Genomic DNA, 9,338 nt, shown 5'->3' with positions numbered 1-9,338 from the left:
CCCTACGAAAACCCTAAAAGAGCAGTCGGCCATCTTGGTATCAAGACGGGCCGGACCATGCTTCTACTACGTAGTTAATCCAACCCTAAGCAACATTATGGCCTAAAGACCCTACTCGGCCCAATCACTTGGAGGCCCGCATGACTCTCCATAGGCTTGGATCATGGTGCTGATGATTTGCTTGTATACTTCTTGGCCTTCAATATCCCTATGGACTCCATGTTGGTCTTGGACCATTCGAACAAGGTCTTGGAGGGATTCCTTGAAGAACATGGCACGTACACGTGTGACTGGGCCCAATGGAACTCGGACCAGCTCATTGCGTGGGCCCTGATCCATACACACGTCACTGATACGGTCCTCCATCAACTCGTTTCGAGACACGTAGCACGTTTGCCCAAGGATCTAGCGAGATCGTCCAACGCTTGGATTGCGGAACCTAGAATCAAGCGGGACGATAAGATTTAATTATAGGCGTTGGAACGATGACTCCACAGAGGTGATTACTCGAATGGATAGGTCGGTAGAACAATCTAGGACGAGACGCAATATTGCTTATAACCCTTGCCAAAGCAAGGGAAAAGGCTCGAATATCTCTTAACAAGAAGAATCGACATTAATCAAATTGTATTGATCCAACTTGTGTCCAAAACCCTTGCAAAGCAAGCCCTTTTACAGGCTAGAGATTTCTAAAACCCTAAAGGAGCAGTCGGCCATCTTGGTGTCTAGATTGGCCGACCCATGCTTCTATTACGCAGTTAATCTAACTCTAAGCAACATTAAGGCCTAAAGACCCTACTCGGCCCAATCACTTGGAGGTCCGCTTGACTCTCCAAGGGCTTAAGACCCAACTCGGGCCAATCACTTGGAGGCCAGCTTGACTCTCCATGGGTTTGGATCATGGTGTAGATGATTTGCTTGTATCCTTCTTGGCCTTCAACATCCCTATGGACTCCATGTTGGTCTTGGACCATTCGAACAAAGCCTTGGAGGGATTCGTTGAAGAACTTGGATCGTACACGTGTGACTGGGCCCAATGGAACTCGGACCAGCTCATTGTGTGGGCCCTGATCCATACACACGTCATTGATACGGTCCTCCATAAACTCGTTTCGAGACACGTAGCACGTTTGCCCAAGGATCTAGCGAGGTGGTCCAACGCTTGGATAGCAGAACCTAGAATCAAGCGGGACGTTAAGATTTAATTATAGGCATTAGAACGATCACTCCACAGAGGTGATTACTCGAATGGATAGGTCCGTAGAAAAATCTCGGACGAGACGCAATATTGCTTACAACCCTTGCCAAAGCAAGGGAAAAGGCTCGAATATCTCTTAACAAGAAGAATCGACATTAATCAAATTGTATTGATGCAACTTGTGTCTAAAACCCTTGCAAAGCATGCCCTTTTACAGGCTAGAGGTATCTAAAACTCTAAAGGAGCAGTCGGCCATCTTGGTGTCTAGATTGGTCGACCCATGCTTCTATTACGCAGTTAATCTAACTCTAAGCAACATTAAGGCCTAAAGAACCTACTCGGCCCAATCACTTGGAGGCCCGCTTGACTCTCCATGGGATTGGATCATGGTGTAGATGATTGGCTTGTATCCTTCATGGCCTTCAATATCCCTATGGACACCATGTTGGTCTTGGACCATTCGAACAAGGCCTTGGAGGGATTCCTTGAAGAACTTGGTTCGTACACGTGTGACTGGGCCCAATGGAACTCAGACCAGCTGATTGCTTCGGCCCTGATCCATACACAGGTCACTGATACGGTCCTCGATCAACTCGTTTCGAGACACATTGCACGTTTGCCCAAGGATCTACCGAGGTGGTCCAACGCTTGGATTGCAGAACCTAGAATCAAGCGGGACGATAAGATTTCATTATAGGCGTTGGAACGATGACTCCACAGAGGTGATTACTCGAATGGATAGGTCGGTAGAACAATCTAGGACGAGACGCAATATTGCTTACAACCCTTGCCAAAGCAAGTGAAAAGGCTCGAATATCTCTTAAGAAGAAGAATCGACATTAATCAAATTGTATTGATCCAACTTGTGTCCAAAACCCTTGCAAAGCAAGCCCTTTTATAGGCTAGAGGTTTCTAAAACCCTAAAGGAGCAGTCGGCCATCTTGGTGTCTAGATTGGCCGACCCATGCTTCTATTACGCAGTTAATCTAACCCTAAGCAACATTAAGGCCTAAAGACCCAACTCGGCCCAATCACTTGGAGGCCCATTTGACTCTCCACGGGCTTAAGACCCTCTTGGAGGCTCGCTTGACTCTCCATGGGCTTGGATCTTGGTGTAGATGTTTTGCTTGTCTCCTTCTAGGCCTTCAATATCCCTATGGACTCAATGTTGGTCTTGGACCATTTGAACCAGGCCTTGGAGGGATTTCTTTAAGAGCTTGGCTCGTGCATGTGTGACTAGGCCCAATAGAACTCTGACCGGATCATTTTGTGGGCCATGATCCATGCACACATCACTGATACGGTCCTTGATCAACTCGTTACGAGAAACATAGCACGTTTGCTCAAGTATCTAGCGAGGTGATCCAACGCTTGGATTGCGGAACCTAGAATCAAACGGACAACACGATTTGATTATAGGGGGTAGAACGACGACTCCACAGTGGTGATTACTCTAATAGATACGTCGGAAGAACAATCTTGGACGAGACGCAAGATTGCTCACAACCCTTGCAAAGGCAAGTAAAAAGGCTCGACTCACACTTAACTAGAAGAACCGAAATTAACCAAACTTTATTGATCCAACTTGTGTCCAAAACCCTTATAATGCAAGCCCTTTTACAGGCTAGAGGTTACTAAAACCCTACGAAAACCCTAAAAGAGCAGTCGGCCATCTTGGTATCAAGACGGGCCGGCCCATGCTTCTACTACGTAGTTAATCCAACCCTAAGCAACATTATGGCCTAAAGACCCTACTCGGCCCAATCACTTGGAGGCCCGCATGACTCTCCATAGGCTTGGATCATGGTGCTGATGATTTGCTTGTATCCTTCTTGGCCTTCAATATCCCTATGGACTCCATGTTGGTCTTGGACCATTCGAACAAGGTCTTTGAGGGATTCCTTGAAGAACTTGGCACGTACACGTGTGACTGGGCCCAATGGAACTCGGACCAGCTCATTGCGTGGGCCCTGATCCATACACACGTCACTGATACGGTCCTCCATCAACTCGTTTCGAGACACGTAGCACGTTTGCCCAAGGATCTAGCGAGATGGTCCAACGCTTGGATTGCGGAACCTAGAATCAAGCGGGACGATAAGATTTAATTATAGGCGTTGGAACGATGACTCCACAGAGGTGATTACTCGAATGGATAGGTCGGTAGAACAATCTAGGACGAGACGTAATATTGCTTATAACCCTTGCCAAAGCAAGGGAAAAGGCTCGAATATCTCTTAACAAGAAGAATCGACATTAATCAAATTGTATTGATCCAATTTGTGTCCAAAACCCTTGCAAAGCAAGCCCTTTTACAGGCTAGAGATTTCTAAAACCCTAAAGGAGCAGTCGGCCATCTTGGTGTCTAGATTGGCCGACCCATGCTTCTATTACGCAGTTAATCTAACTCTAAGCAACATTAAGGCCTAAAGACCCTACTCGGCCCAATCACTTGGAGGTCCGCTTGACTCTCCAAGGGCTTAAGACCCAACTCGGCCCAATCACTTGGAGGCCAGCTTGACTCTCCATGGGTTTGGATCATGGTGTAGATGATTTGCTTGTATCCTTCTTGGCCTTCAACATCCCTATGGACTCCATGTTGGTCTTGGACCATTCGAACAAAGCCTTGGAGGGATTCGTTGAAGAACTTGGATCGTACACGTGTGACTGGGCCCAATGGAACTCGGACCAGCTCATTGTGTGGGCCCTGATCCATACACACGTCATTGATACGGTCCTCCATAAACTCGTTTCGAGACACGTAGCACGTTTGCCCAAGGATCTAGCGAGGTGGTCCAACGCTTGGATAGCAGAACCTAGAATCAAGCGGGACGTTAAGATTTAATTATAGGCATTAGAACGATCACTCCACAGAGGTGATTACTCGAATGGATAGGTCCGTAGAAAAATCTCGGACGAGACGCAATATTGCTTACAACCCTTGCCAAAGCAAGGGAAAAGGCTCGAATATCTCTTAACAAGAAGAATCGACATTAATCAAATTGTATTGATGCAACTTGTGTCTAAAACCCTTGCAAAGCATGCCCTTTTACAGGCTAGAGGTATCTAAAACTCTAAAGGAGCAGTCGGCCATCTTGGTGTCTAGATTGGCCGACCCATGCTTCTATTACGCAGTTAATCTAACTCTAAGCAACATTAAGGCCTAAAGAACCTACTCGGCCCAATCACTTGGAGGCCCGCTTGACTCTCCATGGGATTGGATCATGGTGTAGATGATTGGCTTGTATCCTTCATGGCCTTCAATATCCCTATGGACACCATGTTGGTCTTGGACCATTCGAACAAGGCCTTGGAGGGATTCCTTGAAGAACTTGGTTCGTACACGTGTGACTGGGCCCAATGGAACTCAGACCAGCTGATTGCTTCGGCCCTGATCCATACACAGGTCACTGATACGGTCCTCGATCAACTCGTTTCGAGACACATTGCACGTTTGCCCAAGGATCTACCGAGGTGGTCCAACGCTTGGATTGCAGAACCTAGAATCAAGCGGGACGATAAGATTTCATTATAGGCGTTGGAACGATGACTCCACAGAGGTGATTACTCGAATGGATAGGTCGGTAGAACAATCTAGGACGAGACGCAATATTGCTTACAACCCTTGCCAAAGCAAGTGAAAAGGCTCGAATATCTCTTAAGAAGAAGAATCGACATTAATCAAATTGTATTGATCCAACTTGTGTCCAAAACCCTTGCAAAGCAAGCCCTTTTATAGGCTAGAGGTTTCTAAAACCCTAAAGGAGCAGTCGGCCATCTTGGTGTCTAGATTGGCCGACCCATGCTTCTATTACGCAGTTAATCTAACCCTAAGCAACATTAAGGCCTAAAGACCCAACTCGGCCCAATCACTTGGAGGCCCATTTGACTCTCCACGGGCTTAAGACCCTCTTGGAGGCTCGCTTGACTCTCCATGGGCTTGGATCTTGGTGTAGATGTTTTGCTTGTCTCCTTCTAGGCCTTCAATATCCCTATGGACTCAATGTTGGTCTTGGACCATTTGAACCAGGCCTTGGAGGGATTTCTTTAAGAGCTTGGCTCGTGCATGTGTGACTAGGCCCAATAGAACTCTGACCGGATCATTTTGTGGGCCATGATCCATGCACACATCACTGATACGGTCCTTGATCAACTCGTTACGAGAAACATAGCACGTTTGCTCAAGTATCTAGCGAGGTGATCCAACGCTTGGATTGCGGAACCTAGAATCAAACGGACAACACGATTTGATTATAGGGGGTAGAACGACGACTCCACAGTGGTGATTACTCTAATAGATACGTCGGAAGAACAATCTTGGACGAGACGCAAGATTGCTCACAACCCTTGCAAAGGCAAGTAAAAAGGCTCGACTCACACTTAACTAGAAGAACCGAAATTAACCAAACTTTATTGATCCAACTTGTGTCCAAAACCCTTATAATGCAAGCCCTTTTACAGGCTAGAGGTTACTAAAACCCTACGAAAACCCTAAAAGAGCAGTCGGCCATCTTGGTATCAAGACGGGCCGGCCCATGCTTCTACTACGTAGTTAATCCAACCCTAAGCAACATTATGGCCTAAAGACCCTACTCGGCCCAATCACTTGGAGGCCCGCATGACTCTCCATAGGCTTGGATCATGGTGCTGATGATTTGCTTGTATCCTTCTTGGCCTTCAATATCCCTATGGACTCCATGTTGGTCTTGGACCATTCGAACAAGGTCTTGGAGGGATTCCTTGAAGAACTTGGCACGTACACGTGTGACTGGGCCCAATGGAACTCGGACCAGCTCATTGCGTGGGCCCTGATCCATACACACGTCACTGATACGGTCCTCCATCAACTCGTTTCGAGACACGTAGCACGTTTGCCCAAGGATCTAGCGAGATGGTCCAACGCTTGGATTGCGGAACCTAGAATCAAGCGGGACGATAAGATTTAATTATAGGCGTTGGAACGATGACTCCACAGAGGTGATTACTCGAATGGATAGGTCGGTAGAACAATCTAGGACGAGACGCAATATTGCTTATAACCCTTGCCAAAGCAAGGGAAAAGGCTCGAATATCTCTTAACAAGAAGAATCGACATTAATCAAATTGTATTGATCCAACTTGTGTCCAAAACCCTTGCAAAGCAAGCCCTTTTACAGGCTAGAGATTTCTAAAACCCTAAAGGAGCAGTCGGCCATCTTGGTGTCTAGATTGGCCGACCCATGCTTCTATTACGCAGTTAATCTAACTCTAAGCAACATTAAGGCCTAAAGACCCTACTCGGCCCAATCACTTGGAGGTCCGCTTGACTCTCCAAGGGCTTAAGACCCAACTCGGCCCAATCACTTGGAGGCCAGCTTGACTCTCCATGGGTTTGGATCATGGTGTAGATGATTTGCTTGTATCCTTCTTGGCCTTCAACATCCCTATGGACTCCATGTTGGTCTTGGACCATTCGAACAAAGCCTTGGAGGGATTCGTTGAAGAACTTGGATCGTACACGTGTGACTGGGCCCAATGGAACTCGGACCAGCTCATTGTGTGGGCCCTGATCCATACACACGTCATTGATACGGTCCTCCATAAACTCGTTTCGAGACACGTAGCACGTTTGCCCAAGGATCTAGCGAGGTGGTCCAACGCTTGGATAGCAGAACCTAGAATCAAGCGGGACGTTAAGATTTAATTATAGGCATTAGAACGATCACTCCACAGAGGTGATTACTCGAATGGATAGGTCCGTAGAAAAATCTCGGACGAGACGCAATATTGCTTACAACCCTTGCCAAAGCAAGGGAAAAGGCTCGAATATCTCTTAACAAGAAGAATCGACATTAATCAAATTGTATTGATGCAACTTGTGTCTAAAACCCTTGCAAAGCATGCCCTTTTACAGGCTAGAGGTATCTAAAACTCTAAAGGAGCAGTCGGCCATCTTGGTGTCTAGATTGGCCGACCCATGCTTCTATTACGCAGTTAATCTAACTCTAAGCAACATTAAGGCCTAAAGAACCTACTCGGCCCAATCACTTGGAGGCCCGCTTGACTCTCCATGGGATTGGATCATGGTGTAGATGATTGGCTTGTATCCTTCATGGCCTTCAATATCCCAATGGACACCATGTTGGTCTTGGACCATTCGAACAAGGCCTTGGAGGGATTCCTTGAAGAACTTGGTTCGTACACGTGTGACTGGGCCCAATGGAACTCAGACCAGCTGATTGCTTCGGCCCTGATCCATACACAGGTCACTGATACGGTCCTCGATCAACTCGTTTCGAGACACATTGCACGTTTGCCCAAGGATCTACCGAGGTGGTCCAACGCTTGGATTGCAGAACCTAGAATCAAGCGGGACGATAAGATTTCATTATAGGCGTTGGAACGATGACTCCACAGAGGTGATTACTCGAATGGATAGGTCGGTAGAACAATCTAGGACGAGACGCAATATTGCTTACAACCCTTGCCAAAGCAAGTGAAAAGGCTCGAATATCTCTTAAGAAGAAGAATCGACATTAATCAAATTGTATTGATCCAACTTGTGTCCAAAACCCTTGCAAAGCAAGCCCTTTTATAGGCTAGAGGTTTCTAAACCCTAAAGGAGCAGTCGGCCATCTTGGTGTCTAGATTGGCCGACCCATGCTTCTATTACGCAGTTAATCTAACCCTAAGCAACATTAAGGCCTAAAGACCCAACTCGGCCCAATCGCTTGGAGGCCCACTTGACTCTCCACGGGCTTAAGACCCTCTTGGAGGCTCGCTTGACTCTCCATGGGCTTGGATCATGGTGTAGATGTTTTGCTTGTCTCCTTCTAGGCCTTCAATATCCCTATGGACTCAATGTTGGTCTTGGACCATTTGAACCAGGCCTTGGAGGGATTTCTTTAAGAGCTTGGCTCGTGCATGTGTGACTAGGCCCAATAGAACTCTGACCGAATCATTTTGTGGGCCATGATCCATGCACACATCACTGATACGGTCCTTGATCAACTCGTTACGAGAAACATAGCACGTTTGCTCAAGTATCTAGCGAGGTGATCCAACGCTTGGATTGCGGAACCTAGAATCAAACGGACAACACGATTTGATTATAGGGGGTAGAACGACGACTCCACAGTGGTGATTACTCTAATAGATACGTCGGTAGAACAATCTAGGACGAGACGCAAGATTGCTCACAACCCATGCAAAGGCAAGTAAAAAGGCTCGACTCTCTCTTGACTAGAAGAACCGAAATTAACCAAACTTTATTGATCCAACTTGTGTCCAAAACCCTTATAATGCAAGCCCTTTTACAGGCTAGAGGTTACTAAAACCCTACGAAAACCCTAAAAGAGCAGCCGGCCATCTTGGTATCAAGACGGGCCGGCCCATGCTTCTACTACGTAGTTAATCCAACCCTAAGCAACATTATGGCCTAAAGACCCTACTCGGCCCAATCACTTGGAGGCCCGCATGACTCTCCATAGGCTTGGATCATGGTGCTGATGATTTGCTTGTATCCTTCTTGGCCTTCAATATCCCTATGGACTCCATGTTGGTCTTGGACCATTCGAACAAGGTCTTGGAGGGATTCCTTGAAGAACTTGGCACGTACACGTGTGACTGGGCCCAATGGAACTCGGACCAGCTCATTGCGTGGGCCCTGATCCATACACACGTCACTGATACGGTCCTCCATCAACTCGTTTCGAGACACGTAGCACGTTTGCCCAAGGATCTAGCGAGATGGTCCAACGCTTGGATTGCGGAACCTAGAATCAAGCGGGACGATAAGATTTAATTATAGGCGTTGGAACGATGACTCCACAGAGGTGATTACTCGAATGGATAGGTCGGTAGAACAATCTAGGACGAGACGCAATATTGCTTATAACCCTTGCCAAAGCAAGGGAAAAGGCTCGAATATCTCTTAACAAGAAGAATCGACATTAATCAAATTGTATTGATCCAACTTGTGTCCAAAACCCTTGCAAAGCAAGCCCTTTTACAGGCTAGAGATTTCTAAAACCCTAAAGGAGCAGTCGGCCATCTTGGTGTCTAGATTGGCCGACCCATGCTTCTATTACGCAGTTAATCTAACTCTAAGCAACATTAAGGCCTAAAGACCCTACTCGGCCCAATCACTTGGAGGTCCGCT

Source organism: Coffea arabica, chromosome 11c, assembly GCF_036785885.1.
Source record: "Coffea arabica cultivar ET-39 chromosome 11c, Coffea Arabica ET-39 HiFi, whole genome shotgun sequence".
In the NCBI taxonomy this organism is placed as follows: Eukaryota; Viridiplantae; Streptophyta; class Magnoliopsida; order Gentianales; family Rubiaceae; genus Coffea; species Coffea arabica.
Note: the sequence above shows the minus strand (reverse complement) of the source record.